Source organism: Bubalus kerabau, chromosome 5 (assembly GCF_029407905.1).
Source record: "Bubalus kerabau isolate K-KA32 ecotype Philippines breed swamp buffalo chromosome 5, PCC_UOA_SB_1v2, whole genome shotgun sequence".
NCBI lineage: Eukaryota > Metazoa > Chordata > Mammalia > Artiodactyla > Bovidae > Bubalus > Bubalus kerabau.
In genome coordinates, this window is record NC_073628.1 from 95302081 (window position 1) to 95319349 (window position 17269).

The following is a 17269-nucleotide window of genomic DNA, read 5'->3' on the forward strand; positions in this document are numbered from 1 at the left end:
TCACTTGTGGTCACCTCTAATCTCAGCCCCCTTATGGTGAATGGGCCCTGATCTCCACCTAATGTTTCTCATAATTTTATACTCAGTTTCTCCAATTTGGACATAGAGTTTCGTGTGACCCACATTTTTAATCAAGATATTAAGCAAATACCAAAGGAATTTTTTTTTTAATTTGTGCAGGAAGTGTGCTTTTTTCATAACATTTCCCCAGATAAAATGTTTGTTCATAACATTTCCCCAAAGAAAATCCATCCACTTAGTATGGGTGTCTGCCTATTTATGTCAAATGCAGCTGGTGTTCTGTAAAATTCATTACATAAACAACTATTTCCCTTCTCTAGAATTTTAACTACTAAAAGATCACCTTTCTTTGCTTAGGTGTACCCCAAATGGGAAATAGGTGCAATTTACATTAAATAAAGCATACAATTACATTCTGTTAGGTTTCAAATATTTACACAAACTGTGAACCAGGAACATACCACAGCACTTTAAGGGTGTTTCTGCCTGACAACAAAATATTTCACTAATTCAGTTGAAATTTAGTCTGTCATGCTGTTTAGTCTCCACAATGATCATAGAAAAGCATGACTACTTGGGCCAAATTAATTGATTTTCCTAGAAATTGTGTTGTTTGAGGGAGGATATGGCAAATATATTATTTAATCTTGCACTTGCTTTTATTTTTTTTCTTTTCTGAGATTCACTTCATAATCTTAATTATATCAATAATACTTAAATAATGGTTTTCTGAGCCTGTTTGTCTGCATTTTTTCCTTTCCTCTTCTTTTTTTATTTTCTTTTGGAACTGACATGAACTCTCCTTTATGAAGCTAGAATTTGAAGAAGGCCTTCCTAGAGAAGGAGAATATATAAAATTCAATCTTGAGTAGCCCCTTCCAACAAGGATATTACTCTGTGCTCCAGCCTTGCGGTAGAAATTCCCATGTCCCTAAATAAATAGATGATAGATAGATAAGCATAGAAATGTATAGAGATAGATGTATTTGAGTTAATTATACTCTTCAGAATGTACATTATTGTCATAGATCCATGATAGTCTCTTGCTTAATTTCATTCATTCTTTCATCCCTTTTCCACACCAGTTCTACATCCCTAGTATTCAAAAGTGTTTAATGTTTATCTTTTTGTAGGTATTGTTCTTACAAAATATCCATTTTATTAGCATGAATTTTCAACTTATGCTAGTAAGTTATTTACAGGTTCCACTCCTGTTTGTATCTTTTCTTTCTTTTTAAAAGCTCAGCCATAACTTTTTTAGCATTCGTTTGTGGACACAACTTAGCAACTGAGCACAAGATTGAGCACATGGAGCTGTGGGCATACATTATCTGTTATTGCTTTAACTGCGCAGTCCTTCACTGGGAATTCTTCACCTTCAACTTATCTTTCTCCTAGGATTGGACTCCAAGATTGCCTCTAATTCATACCACCAAAAGCAACACTGATGAGCTTTTTAAAAAATGTTCCCTTGTGAAACTGTGAGAATGTCTTTGTGTTGACATCCGAAAGTATGATTGCTTGGTCATAAAATATGGGGGTATTTATTTGAACCAGGTTCTGTTAGAGTGGTCTTTGCCCCAGTCTCTACTCTCTTGGAAAGATTGCCCCATATCTCCATCATGGCTGGGCAGTGTCCAGCTTTCTCCCTTTTTATTTTTTTGGCCAGTTTAACAAATGTAAAATGGTGTCTCATTGATTAATTTGCATTTCCCTGGTTATTGCTGAATTTGGACATCTTTTCATATGCTTGTTAGCCTTTGGATTCCCTCTTCTATAAATGACCTCATCATGTCCTTAGCCCATCTCATGATTGTGGGTTCTTGTCTTGTTAATTTTCATGTGCTTCTTTTTTTAAATATAAGGCTTTTGTATACTTCATCTATGTTGTGCATCCTTGAACAGAAAGATATAATTACTATATAATCAAATTCATCAATTATTTTGTTAATGATTTGTAGAATTATTTTAGAGGAAGCATTGTTTAAGAATAGTTTCCCCAACTTCTAGGTCATAAGCATATTCTTTTACATTTTCTTGTGTGTACTTTTATAAAATTTTGTTTTAACATTTGAGTCTGAATCCATCTGCAATCTACCATTTGCATTTACTATTAAAGAAGGAATCCAGTTTCCTTATTCTACATGTTGTAAGTCTGTTTTCTTAGCACCATCTACTATAGCATCTGCACTTTGCCCATTGATTTGCAGAACTGCCTTTGCTGTATATACATGAGTCTGTCTCTCTGGGATCCATGTTCTTAAAACTATTTTTATGACTCTGATTTTTTTTTTATTATTCTTAATAACTGATAGGTTAAGTCTTCTCTCTGTAGCCTTTTCTGAGATGTTAGAATTATGTGTTTGATTCTTCAAAGGTGTAGATTAAAGCTTAATTGGGTTTACCCTGAATTTATAGATAAATGTGGAGTGAATTGCTTTCTTCATAACATTGTCCTCATATCTAAGATAATAGAATTCCTCTCTCTTTGTTCAGGTTATCTTCTAGAAATCTTGTGTAAGTTAATTTCTGATAACTTTTTGTTGTGATTGAGATAGACATCTTTTATTTAAATAGCATTTTCTATTTTATTACTGATGAAGAAATGTGTTCTTATTATTGTGACATGATCTTGGACCCAGCAAACACATTGAACTCTTAATAGTTCTAAGAGTTAGTCTGTCCCTCTGTTGATTTTTCTAGGTAAATAACCATATCACTTGCATGTCAAGTTTTATCTCTCTTCTTCCAGTCATTGAAGTACTTCTTTTTCATTCCAGGTAACATTCAGCAGCATGTCTAGTAACTGAGTGAAATAGTAACAGTATATACTTGTCTTATTTCCAGTATTTAAAGGAATGTATCTAAGGTTTTTCCAATGACCGCAATGTTTGTTCTAGATTTTTGGTATATAACTATTACCAAGTTAAGGAATTTCCTGGCTATTCCTAGTCCCAGTTTTCTAAGACTTTGTTTTTAATTATAAAGAAGTGTTGAGTCATTCTTATTTCCTTTTGGAATCAAGACTACACTAAGCTCATAAAACAAGGTAGGCAGTATTACTCCTTCCCTGTTATCTGGAAAAATGTAAGTTAGAAATCAAATGGCAAATCAGGGTTTCTTTCCAATATAGGCGGTCTGGGATATCTGGAAAGACACAGACTTTATTACATTACCAAAGAAAAGATTTATCTTTTTCAAATCAGTATTGGTTCTTGTTTGGTATCTTCTACCTTGGTAGGAGGGTGCCTACTGTTCTTAGTCATTGTTTTGCATAAACCAAGAGGTCTCTTAATGAAGGAGAAATTGGCATCCATTGTTGTTCAAACACAGTTTCTGTTCTCAATGAGTGGGAACATTGAGAGAGATTCTAAAGCTATCTCTTGAAGAGATGATTATTTTTGCCCTGTGTTGCCCATAAGCATAATTACTCTGTTGGTTGAGGTAAGGAATAGAGGTGAGCACATTAAAAAAAATTGGAGTGTGGTTAGTTGTATCTGGCAAAATGCCATCAATGAAGACGATGGATAAATCATGCTGTGCTCTACTTCCAAAGATGCTGGTCTTCCAAATTTCTTCTTTTGATAATATCCACAGCCCAGTTTGCAAGAATTTCCAGATTCCTCTTTGTGATATTGAGGAAAGAATCCCAAAGATAGGATTTCAACAGTTCTAAAGATAAAGCTCAACAAGTTGTGGTAAAACTTGTTAAGTGTGTGCTCACCCAACTCTGTACACTTTACATGGTGAAAGGAAGTAAAATCTTTTTTCCCATGAGCATTTGTTAGTTGAGGCTCCCTCTCCCATGTGGTAATGTGAAGCTAGATGAGGGCAGCCTTCTGATTGACAGTCATGTTGAGGTGAATATAGGAGTGTTTAGCTTTAGCTCAGGGCTATGGCATGAACTCCTGGTACTTTCTCTGCTTGAGTTTATCTCCGCCTTGAATTTACCTCTTTGTACTTCTATTCTTCAGGCAATACCATTTACACCACAGCAAAAGTAAGCGAGAGGGGTGAGGCTGAAGAAAGAGTTTCTTTAGGTCATTGTCCGCGCTGCTGAGTCAGTAAGTCAGGGTAGGTTTCTTAATTCCCAAAGGATCTGATCTTGCCAGCTGCCCACGCTTGTTTCAGGTGACTAGATCTGTGGATGGAACCTGGCATCATTCCTTGAAATCTTATAGTGAGCAGAGAGAGAGAGGATGGGGTGGAGGAGATCAGTTTTATTAGCAAGAGGGAAAACAACTGATTGCTGCTGCTGCTGCTGCTAAGTCGCTTCAGTTGTGTCCGACTCTGTGCGACCCCATAGATGGCAGCCCACCAGGCTTCCCCATCCCTAGGATTCTCCAGGCAAGAACACTGGAGTGGGTTGCCATTTCCTTCTCCAATGCATGAAAGTGAAAAGTGAAAGTGAAGTCGCTCAGTCGTGTCCGACTCGTAGCAACCCCATGGACTGCAGCCCACCAGGCTCCTCCATCCATGGGATTTTCCAGGCAAGAGTACTGGAGTGGGTTGCCATTGCCTTCTCCGAAACAACTGATTATGTATGCTTAAACACTGTGCCTATAAAATTCCCATAATCTCTTGTCAGTGAGTTTCAATAAGAGGGTGCGCATAAAAGAACTTAGAAAAATATTAAGCCTGCATATGGAAGGTTGGTGTTACTTTGATCTTGTCTTTACTTTTCCATCTTCCATTATCACTGATTCTTTGGCGCTCAGCTTTCTTTATAGTCTTAAAAACAGTATATTTTTCAGTTGAATCAGATCTTGTGGCTTCATGATATTGTTTTATTTTTTAATTTTGAAGTTAATTTTTATTAGAGTATAGCTGCTTTACAATGTTGTGTTAGTTTCTGCTATACAGCAAAGTGAATCAGCTCTTGTCGTTCTGTCACTCAGTTGTGTCCGACTCTTTGTGACCCCATGGACTGTGCAGCACGTCAAGCTTCCCTGTCCTTACTATCTCCTGGAGCTTGCTCAAACTCACATCTATTGAGTCGGTGATGCCATCCAACAATCTCATCCTGGGTTGCCCCTTTCTCCCCCTGCCTTCAATCTTTGTCAGCATTGAGGTCTTTTCAATTAAGTAAACTCTTCTCATCAGGTGGCCAAAGTATTGAATCAGCTGTCGATTCAGTTTAGTTCATTATTCATCCATGTCCAACTCTTTGTGACTGCAGCACCAACTCCCAGAGCTTATTCAAACTCATGTCCATCGAGTCAGTGACACCATCCAACCATCTCATTATCTGTCATCCCCTTCTTCTCCTGCCTTTAATCTTTTGCAGCATCAGGGTCTTTTCCAACAAGTCAGTTCTTTGCATCATGTGGCCAAAATATTGGAGTTTCAGCTTCAACATCAGTCCTTCCAATGAACACCCAGGACTGATCTCCTTTAGGATGGACTGGTTGGATCTCCTTGCAGTCCAAGGGACTCTCAAGAGTCTTCTCCAACACCACAGTTCAAAGGCATCAATTCTTTGGTGCTCAGCTTTCTTCACAGTCCATCTCTCACATCCATACATGACCACTGGAAAAACCATAGCCTTGACTAGATGGACCTTTGTTGACAAAGTAAAGTCTCTGTTTTTTAATATGCTCTCTAGGTTGGTCATAGTTTTTCTTCCAAAGATTAAGCATCTTTTCATTTCATGGCTGCAGTCACCATCTGCAGTGATTTTGGAGCCCAAAAAACTAAAGTCTCTCACTGTTTCCATTGTTTCCCCATCTATTTGCCATGAAATGATGGGACCAGGTGCCATGATCTTAGTTTTGTAAATGCTGAGTTTTAAGCCAACGTTTTCACTCTCTTTCATTTTCATCAAGAGGCTCTTTAGTTCTTCTTTGCTTTCTGCCATAAGGATGGTGTTATCTGCATATCTGAGGTTATTGATATTTCAGTTCTATGTATACATATATCACTGTTTTTTGGATTTCCTTTCCATTTAGGTCACCCCAGAGCATTGAGTTTCCCTTGTGCTATATAGTAAATTCTCATTAGTTATCTATTTTATACATATAATTTTCTTTTTCAACTGGAAATTTCCCCAGCACTTCCAAATAGAAGGCAAAGAAATATGTTCCCACAATACCATAGTGCTTCAGAAAACACTGGAATTTGAACAAGACCACTTGAGTCCTCTCTTGACAGGGTCACCCTGCAGCTATTTGTGATCTTAGATTATCAGAACTCTTGAGCTCTTCTAACAAGCATCTCCACCTTAACAAATTTGGCTGTAGATTTTTTCTTTATTTCTCCTCCATTCCTTTCTTTTTTTCTTTCAGGTAAGACAGATTTGTATGTTGTCTGCAAAATTAAGGAAAATCCTTCTAAATGTATTCACAATCATATTACTGTATCTTTAAAATCCAACTGTAGAAAATAATGTTAAAAAAAAAAGTTAAACTTCAAAATAAGGTGGTTTGCTTTTACTTTAACACCCTTCTATGGAGGAATTTTAACTATTCTCAAGGGAACATTTCATGCAAAGATGGGTCAATAAAGGACAGATATGGTATGGACCTAACAGAAGCAGAAGATATTAAGAAGACATGGCAAGAATACACAGAAGAACTATACAAAAAAGATCTTCACGACCAAGATAATCATGATGGTGTGATCACTCACCTAGAGCCAGACATCCTGGAATGTGAAATCAAGTGGGCCTTAGAAAGCATCACTACAAACAAAGCTAGTGGAGGTGATGGAATTCCAGTTGAGCTCTTTCAAATCCTAAAAGATGATGCTGTGAAAGTGCTGAACTCAATATGCCAGCAAATTTGGAAAACTCAGCAGTGGCCACGGGACTGGAAAAGGTCCGTTTTCATTCCAGTCCCAAAGAAGGCAATACCAAAGAATGCTCAAGCTACCGCACATTTGCACTCATCTCACACACTAGTAAAGTAATGCTCAAAATTCTCCAAGCCAGGCTTCAGCAATATGTGAACCATGAACTTCCAGATATTCAAGCTGGTTTTAGAAAATGCAGAGGAATCAGAGATAAGATTGCTAACATCTGCTGGATCATGGAAAAAGGAAGGGAGTTCCAGAAAAACATCTATTTCTGCTTTATTGACTATGCCAAAGCCTTTGACTGTGTGGATCACAATAAACTGTGGAAAATTCTTCAAGAGATGGGAATAGCAGAACACCTGACCTGCTTCTTGAGAAACCTATATGCAGGTCAGGAAGCAACAGTTAGAACTGGACATGGAACAACAGACTGGTTCCAAATAGGAAAAGGAGTACATCAAGGCTGCATATTGTCACCCTGCTTATTTAACTTAGATGCAGAGTACATCATGAGAAACGCTGGGCCGGAAGAAGCACAAGCTGGAATCAAGATTGACGGGAGAAACATCAATAACCTCAGATATGCAGATGACACCACCCTTATGGTAGAAAGTGAAGAGGAACTCAAAAGCCTCTTGATGAAAGTGAAAGAGGAGAGTGAAAAAGTTGGCTTAAAGCTCAACATTCAGAAAACAAAGATTATGGCATCCGGTCCCATGACTTCATGGGAAATAGATGGCGAAACAGTGGAAACAGTGTCAGACTTTATTTTTTGGGGCTCCAAAATCGCTGCAGATGGTGACTGCAGCCATGAAATTAAAAGACGCTTACTGCTTGGAAGGAAAGTTATGACCAACCTAGAGAGCATATTCAAAAGCAGAGACATTACTTTGCCAACGAAGGTCCGTCTAGTCAAGGCTATGGTTTTTCCTGTGGTCATGTATGGATGTGAGAGTTGGACTGTAAAGAAAGCTGAGCACCAAAAAATTGATGCTTTTGAACTGTGGTGTTGAAGAAGACTCTTGAGAATCCCTTGGACTGCAAGGAGATCCAACCAGTCCATTCTGAAGGAGATCAGTCCTGGGTGTTCTTTGGAAGGACTGATGCTAAAGCTGAAACTTCAGTACTTTGGCCACCTCATGCGAAGAGTTGACTCATTGGAAAAGACTCCGATGCTGGGAGGGATTGGGGGCAAGAGGAGAAGGGGATGACAGAGGATGAGATGGCTGGATGGCATCACTGACTCGATGGACATGACTCTGAGTGAACTCCGAGAGTTGGTGATGGACTGAGAGGCCTGTTGTGCTGCAGTTCACGGGGTTGCAAAGAGTCGGACACGACTGAGCAACTGAACTGAACTGAATGTTAATAACTCACTCTTACACATATTGATTTAACATCATACAAAATACTTTCTCAGAAGTCTCATTTGAGAACTTCACATAGCCCTTAGGGTTGAAAGCCAAAGCAGGATTAATGATTTCCATTTTTCCAGAGATTAAATAGATGTAGAATGGTGACTAATGATCTAAGATGACACAAATTCCATTGGGCAAATAAATCCGAGTCTTATACCACTAATGCATTTTCCAAGAACAACACTTCTCTGAGAGGAATTTAGCTGTATTGAGCAAAACTAAACTTGCAAAGTCATGTGATATGGGTACAAATAGTTTCACATACCATTTTCTCATCATCAAAACAAACTTGGCTGACAATGAGCAAAAGTGAAGTGTCCAGAAAGTTTGTCATTTAGGATTCTATCATTCTCCTTCATCCTTTCATCTCCATCTGGCTTCCCCTTCTCCCTTTCAGGTACCCTTTAGCCTTATACTTGTTTCATACTTCTCCACTTATCCAGAAAGAAAAAAGAATTTCAAAGATCAGTGTGCTATTTTTCTGGCTGTAAAAAGTGCATAAAAGGACAGTAAGGATAATCTCTGTGTATCCATCCCAAGGAGGTAGCACTCTTTATCCTTTTGGAGGAATTTTTGCATACATGTATGTATAACATGCACATGCATCAAGAGGTAGGTTGAAGGAGCAGAAAGATGAGTCAAAGGATGTTCCTGATATCTAGCAAAAATAATAAGCTTTATATGTTATTTCTACCACTGGAAAACAGCCAATCATATATTTATTCGTGTAACACTTAATGCAACAATTTACTGAGCATCTACTCTGCATCTGTGATATGTTTTAAGGATCTAGCAGTACTCTTCAAGGTTGTTGGACTAGTCAGCCAAAAAAAGTGAAGAATTACAATATAGGGTGAAAAAGAGCATAATAATGTTGGTAAGTACTATGTGTAATAGTGGTACAAAAGAGGAAGTATTTCCCTTGTGAGCTGGAAGTCAGCAAAGGGCTCTCAGAAAAGAAGGTATTTCAGCTGGAGCTGTAAAGAGGAATAAAACTTAGCCTGCCAGACATTCCGGGCAGAGAAAAACAGCACTTGCAAAAGCAGGAAGGTCTGAAACGAGCTGGCACACTCAAGAGACTATAACTAGTCCAGTGATGGAAAGAAAGAGTAGTGATGGGAGAGACTGACAGTGATCAAGATCATGGCAAGACAGTGTGTCATGACTTATGTCATTCTTTTCTGATCAGTGTCTTTTTCCCCTTCAAGTGATGATAGCACCATGATTTTCTTTTCTTTGGGGAACCACACTTTCCCTACTCTTTATGATCTTGATTGGGCTATCTTTCATGGAAACCTCTTAGAGACAGACAATGACTCAAAACTACCCAGTTTAGGGTTCTGTCTTCCTTGGTTACAGTGATTAATTCAAAGCACATGACCCAAGTAGGCCAATAAGAGTTTTCTCTAAGATTTGATGTATGGCAATTGGGATAGTCTTCTTCCTTTGGAATCTTGAACTGTATAGATAGCAGCTACTGTCTCCTGCTGCATGCAAGTTGTAGGGAGCAATCACACTAAAGAAGGCAGAATCCAAGGATGCAGTGAGAGAGATCAAAAGAAATAGAAAGATGAAGCCCAAGTGATATCACTTGAGTAGTGTGCCCAAAGCTTTTGATCAATTCCTGTACACTCTCATTACCTGGGTTCTACCTGAACAACTTTAAATTGAGTGTCCATCACTTATGATGAAGACAATCCTAATATGAAACCATGTTTAGCACATTGGACTTTATTATACAGGTAATGAAGAGGGTCCTTGAAAAGTATGGAGCAATGACTAGATGTGTGTTTTAGAAAGTGAATGCTGGTGACTATGTAGAGAATGAGTAAGAGTAGGGATGGTCAGGGAACCTAGTTATAAAACTAGTATGAAAATCTAGATAAGACACCAGAAAGACATGAACTAAAGCAATACTAGTGGTTTTGAGTGGAAAGAATACATTTTGAGGAAGATTGAAAATGTAGTCAACTAAGTAAGAGGTGTGAAGCGGAGGAGGAGGTATTCAGGGATAATGATTAGCATTCTTGCTTGATATTTTAGGTTGAGTGGTTTTTTGGTTAACCAAAAGAGAGAATCCAAGAAGAGATAAATATAACGGGTGGGAAGAAGTACGTACATTCAGGGAAATTTTAAGTTGAAGATTTTATGGCACACTGATGTGGAGATATCCAGTGGCAGTCAGTTAGATAGCTCTACCACTTCTGACTAAAGGCTGATCAGGAGATCCAGATTTGTATGTCACAATAAACTGTGGAAAATCCTGAAAGAGATGGGAATACCAGACCACCTGACCTGCCTCTTGAGAAATCTGTATGCAGGTCAGGAAGCAACAGTTAGAACTGGACATGGAACAACAGACTGGTTCCAAATAGGAAAAGGAGTACGTCAAGGCTGTATATTGTCACCCTGCTTATTTAACTAATATGCAGAGTACATATGAGAAACGCTGGACTGGAAGAAGCACAAGCTGGAATCAAGATTGACGGGAGTAATATCAATAACTTTGGATATGCAGATGACACCACCCTTATGGCAGAAAGAAGTGAAGAGGAACTAAAAAGCCTCTTGATGAAAGTGAAAGTGGAGAGTGAAAAAGTTGGCTTAAAGCTCAACATTCAGAAAACGAAGATCATGGCATCTGGTCCCATCACTTCATGGGAAATAGATGGGGAAACAGTGGAAACAGTGTCAGACTTTATTTTTTGGGGCTCCAAAATCACTGCAGCCATGAAATTAAAAGACGCTTACTTCTTGGAAGGAAAGTTATGACCAACCTAGATAGCATATTCAAAAGCAGAGACATTACTTTGCCAACAAAAGTTCGTCTAGTCAAGGCTATGCTTTTTCCAGTAGCCATGTATGGATGTGAGAGTTGAACTGTGAAGAAGGCTGAGTGCCAAAGAATTGATGCTTTTGTTTTTTTGTTTTTGTTTTTTTTTTAGTGTTTCTTTCTTTTTTTTTTTTTTAAACTTTACATAATTGTATTAGTTTTGCCAAATATCAAAATGAATCCACCACAGGTATACATGTGTTCCCCATCCTGAACCCTCCTCCCTCCTCCCTCCCCATTCCATCCCTCTGGGTCGTCCCAGTGCACCAGCCCCAAGCATCCAGTATCGTGCATCGAACCTGGACTGGCAACTCGTTTCATACATGATATTTTACATGTTTCAATGCCATTCTCCCAAATCTTCCCACCCTCTCCCTCTCTCTCAGAGTCCATAAGACTGTTCTATACATCAGTGTCTCTTTTGCTGTCTCGTACACAAGGTTATTGTTATCATCTTTCTAAATTCCATATATATGCGTTAGTATACTGTATTGGTGTTTTTCTTTCTGGCTTACTTCACTCTGTATAATAGGCTCCAGTTTCATCCACCTCATTATAACTGATTCAAATGTATTCTTTTTAATGGCTAAGTAATACTCCATTGTGTATATGTACCACAGCTTTCTTATCCATTCATCTGCTGATGGACATCTAGGTTGCTTCCATGTCCTGGCTATTATAAACAGTGCTGCGATGAACATTAGGGTGCACGTGTCTCTTTCCCTTCTGGTTTCCTCAGTGTGTATGCCCAGCAGTGGGATTGCTGGATCATAAGGCAGTTCTATTTCCAGTTTTTTAAGGAATCTCCACACTGTTCTCCATAGTTGCTGTACTAGTTTGCATTCCCACCAACAGTGTAAGAGGGTTCCCTTTTCTCCACACCCCCTCCAGCATTTATTACTTGTAGAATTGATGCTTTTGAACTGTGGTGTTGGAGAAGACTCTTGAGAGTCCCTTGGACTGTGCAAGGAGATCCAACCAGTCCATTCTGAAGGAGATCAGCCCTGGGATTTCTTTGGAAGGAATGATGCTAAAGCTGAAACTCCAGTACTTTAGCCACCTCATGTCAGGAGTTGACTCATTGGAAAAGACTCTGATGCTGGGAGGTATTGGGGGCAGGAGGAGAAGAGGATGACAGAGGATGAGATGGCTGGATGGCATCACTGACTTGATGGACGTGAGTCTGAGTGAACTCCGGAGTTGGTGATGGACAGGGAGGCCTGGCATGCTGCGATTCATGGGGTCGCAAAGAGTCAGACACGACTGAGTGACTGAACTGAACTGGACTATAAGAGAATACCAGAAGCTTTTGAGGTGGAAGAGATAACTCAGGGAAATGGTATGGAGTGAGAAGAGAAAATAAAGGACAAAACTTTGTAGAATGACAGCATCTAAGAGGTAGACTTGTAATGGGAACTGGAAAGGAGATGTTGGAGAGATGGAGGAGGAATTATGAAAGAGTGGTGTACCAGAAACCAAGCTATTGTCAGTGGCATGAAGTACCTCGTGTTAGGTCAGTAGATAAAGATTATAAAATATACCTTTTTTGACTATTTTGATGTCTCCTGCAACTGGCAATACTGACTGAAGTGGTTTGCCATTCCCTTCTCCAGCAGACCATGTTTTGTCAGAACTCTCCACCATGACCTGTCTGTCTTGGGTGGCCCTGCATGGCATGGCTCCTAACTTCCCTGAGTTACACAAGGCTGTGATCATTTTGGTTAGCTTTCTATGATTGTGGTTTTCCTTCTGGAGACTGTGGGATATAGTTCTTGCTTCTTATGTCTGCCCTCTGATGGATGTAGATAAGAGGCTTGTGTAGGCTTCCTGATAGGAGGGACTGGCTGTGGGGAAAACTGGATCTTACTCTGGTGGACAGGGCCATGCTTAGTAAATCGTTAATCCAATTTTCTACAGATTTAATTGTTTGGCCTAAGGTGACTCAGTCCAAGGGAAGAGAAGCCCCAGCAAGATGGTAAGAGGGACAAAATTGAATTTGTAATAAAACCCCATATTCACCAGAGATGCTTAGAGAGCTCATACCTACCTCGTGTGCATCAGGACCCAGAGACTCCACAGAGACTGAGACAGAACTGTGTTTGAGTGTCTCCTGAAGAGGTATGGGTCAGCAGTGGACTGCTGCGGGGGCAGGGGTTCTGGGAGTGGTAAACCTTGGTATGGCGTAAGCCCTCTTGGAGGAGGTCACCATTAACCCCACCATAGAGCCACCAGAACTTAACACAGGACTGGCACAAACAGAACTTTGTGTGTACCAGGACCCAGAAGAAAGGAGCAGTGACCCCACAAGAGACTGACCCAGACATGCCTGTGAGTGTCCAGGAGTCTCCAGCAAAAGCATGGGTGGGCGGTGGCCTGCTGCAGGGTTGGGGGCACCGGGAGATTGCCATTATCTTCATTGCCTCCACCATAGTTTGGCCTCAGGTCAAATAACAGGGAGGGAATAGAGCCCCACCCTTCAATAGAAAATTGAATTAAAGATTTACTGAGCTTGGCTCCATCCATCAGAACAAGACCCAGTTTCCCCCTCAGTCAGTCTCTCCCATCAGGAAACTTCCATAAGCCTCTTATCCTTCTCCATCAGAGGGCAGACAGACTGAAAACCACAATCAGATATTTGGCAAAACTAATACAATTATGTAAAGTTTAAAAATAAAATCAAATTTAAAAAAATAATAATAAAATAAAAAACAAAACCCAAAGCCATGCCAAACATAAAAAAAAAAAAAGAAAGAAAGAAAACTAACCAATCTGATCACATGGAACACAGCCTTGTCTAATTCAATGAAACTATGAGCCATACCATGTAGGGCCACCCAAGATGGACGGGTCATGGTGAAGAGTTCTGACAAAATGTGGTCCACTGGAGAGGGGAATGGCAAACCACTTCAGTATTCTTTCCTTGAGAATCCCATGAAGAATATGAAAAGGCAAAAAGATAGGGCACCGAAAGATGAACTCCCCAGGTCGGTAGATGCCCAATATGCTACTGGAGATCAGTGGAGAAATAACTCCAGAAAGAATGAAGAGACGGAGCCAAAGCAGAAACAACACTCAGTTGTGGATGTGACTGGTCATGGAAGTAAAGTCCAATGTTGTAAAGAGCAATATTGCATAGGAACCTGGAATGTTAGGTCCATGAATCAAGGCAAATTGGAAGTGGTCAAACAGGAGATGGCAAGAGTCAATATTGACATTTTAGGAATCAGGAACTAAAACGGACTGGAATGGGTGAATTTAACTCAGATGACCATTATATCTACCACTGTGGGCAAGAATCCCTTAGAAGAAATGGAGTAGCCATCATAGCCAACAAAAGAGCCCAAAATGCAGTACTTGGATGCATTCTCAAAAATGGCAGAATGATCTCTGTTCATTTCCAAGGCAAACCATTCAATATCACAGTAATCCAAGTCTATGACTGACCAATAATGCTGAAGAAGCTGAAGTTGAACAACTGTTCAACTATGAAGACCTACAAGACCTTTTAGAACTAACACCCAAAAAAGATGTCCTTTTCATTATAGGGGACCGGAATGCAAAAGTAGGAAGTCAAGAAACACCTGGAGTAATAGGCAAATTTGGCCTTGGAGTACAGAATGAAGCAGGCCAAAATCTAATAGAGTTTTTCCAAGAGAACGTACTGGTCATAGCAAACACTCTCTTCTAACAACATAAGAGAAGAATCTACACATGGACATCACCAGAAGGTCAATACTGAAATCAGCTTGATTATATTCTTTGCAGCCAAAAATGGAGAAGCTCTATACAGTCAGCAAAAACAAGATCAGGAGCTGACTGTGGCTCAGATCATGAACTGCTTATTGCCAAATTCAGACTGAAATTGAAGAAAGTGGAGAAAACGACTAGACCATTCAGGTATGACCAAAATCAAACCCTTATGGTTATCCAGTGGAAGGAACAAATAGATTCAAGGGATTCGATCTGACAGAGTGCTTGAAGAACTATGGATGGAGGTTCATGACATTGTACAGGAGACAGTGATAAAGACCATCCCCAAGAAAAAGAAATGCAAAAAGGCAAAATGGTTGGCTGAGGAGCCTTACAAATAGTTGAGAAAAGAAGAGAAGCTAAAGGCAAAGGAGAAATGGAAAGATAGACTCGTTTGGATGCAGAGTTCCAAAGAATAACAAGGAGAGATAAGAAAGCCTTCCTCAGTGATCAATGCAAAGAAATGGAGGAAAACAATAGAATGGGAAAGAATAGAGATCTCTTCAGGAAATTTAGAGATACCAAGGGAACATTTCATGCAAATATGGGCTCAATAAAGGACAGAAATGGTGTAGACCTAACAGAAGGTATTAAGAGGTGGTAAGAATATACAGAAGAACTACACAAAAAAAGATTTTCACAACCCAGATAATCACGATGATGTGATCACTCACCTAGAGCCAGACATCCTGGAATGTGAAGTCAAGTGGGGCTTAGGAAGCATCACTTCAAACAAAGCTAGTTGAGGTGATAGAGTTCCAGTTGAGCTATTACCAATCCTAAAAGATGATGCTGTGAAAGTGCTGCACTCAATATGCCAGAAAATTTGGAAAACTCAGCAGTGTCCACAGAACTGGAAAAGGTTAGTTTTCATTCCAATTCCAAAGAAAGGCAATGCCAAGGAATGCTCAAAATTGAAGTTTCTCAGCCATGTCCTACTCTTTGGGACCCCAAGGACTATAGCCTACCAGGTTTCTCTGTCCATGGGATTTTCCAGGCAAGAATACCGGAGTGGGTTGCCATTCCCTTCTCCAGGGGATCTTCCCAACGCAGAGATCAAACCCAGGTCTCCCACATTGCAGGCAGACACTTTACCCTCTGAGCCACCAGGGAAGCCCAAGAATGTTCAAACTATCACACAATTGCACTCATCTCACACGCTAGTAAAGTAATACCCAAATTTTCCAAGCCAAGCTTCAACAGTACATGAATCATGAAATTCTAGTAGTTCATCAAGCTGGATTTAGAAAAGGCAGAGGAACCAGAGATCAAATTGCCAACATCCATTGGATCATTGAAAAAACAAGAGAGTTCCAGAAATACGTCTACTTCTACTTTATTGACTATGCCAAAGCCTTTGACTATGTGAATCAAAACGAACTGTGGAAAATTCTTAAAGAGATGGAAATACCAGACGACCAGACCTGCTTCCTGAGAAATCTTTTTGTAAGTCAAAAAGTAAAAGTTAGAACTGGACATGGAACAATAGACTGGTTTCAAATTGGGAAAGGAGTACATCAAGGCTGTATATTGTCACCCTGCTTATTTAAATTTTATGCAGAGAATATCATGTGAAATGCCAGGCTGGATGAAGCACAACCTGGAATCAAGACTGCCAGGAGAAATATCAATAACCTCAGATATGCAGATGACACCACACTATGGCAGAAAGTAAAGAACTAAAGAGCCTCTTGATGAAAATGAAAGAGAAGAGTGAAAAAGTTGGCTTAAAACTCAACATTCAGAAAACAAAGATCATGGCAACCGGTCCCATCACTTCATGGCAAATAAATGGGGAAATAGTGGAAACAGTGAGAGACTTTATTTTGGGGGGCTCTAAAATCACTGCAGATGGTGACTGCAGCCATGAAATTAAAAGATGTTTGCTCCTTGGAAGAAAAGTTATAATCAATTTAGACAGCATATTAAAAAGCCCAGACATTACTTTGGCAACAAAGGTGTGTATAGTCAAGGCTATGGTTTTTCCAGTAGTCATGTATGGATGTGAGAATTGGACTATAAAGAAAGCTGAGCACCAAAGAATTGATGCTTTTGAACTATGGTGTTGGAGAAGACTCTTGAAATTCCCTTGGACTGCAAGGAGATCCAACCAGTCCATCCTAAAGGAAATCGGTTCTGAATATTCATTGGAAGGATTGATGCTGAAGCTGAAACTCCAATACTTTTGCCACCTGATGCAAAGAACTGACTCATTTGAAAAGACCCTGATGCTGGGAAAGATTGAAGGTGAGAGAAGAAGGGGACGACAGAGGGTGAGATGATTGGATGGCATCGCCAGCTCAATGGACATGAGTTTAAGTAAACTCTGGGAGTTGTTGTCGGACAGGGAGGCCTGGCATGCTGCAATCCATGGGGTTATAAAGAGTTGGATATGAATGAGTGATTGAACTAATAACTGATTGACTCAGTCCTGGAATCTATGGGCTCTATGGTA

At 39.7% G+C, this 17269-nt stretch overlaps 1 long non-coding RNA gene across 12 annotated transcripts in view; it reads left to right on the forward strand.

Annotated features, from left to right (window-relative positions):
• Positions 1–17269, forward strand: part of LOC129653031 (uncharacterized) — a 438049-nt gene that overhangs the window by 364051 nt on the left and 56729 nt on the right. The window lies entirely within an intron of this gene.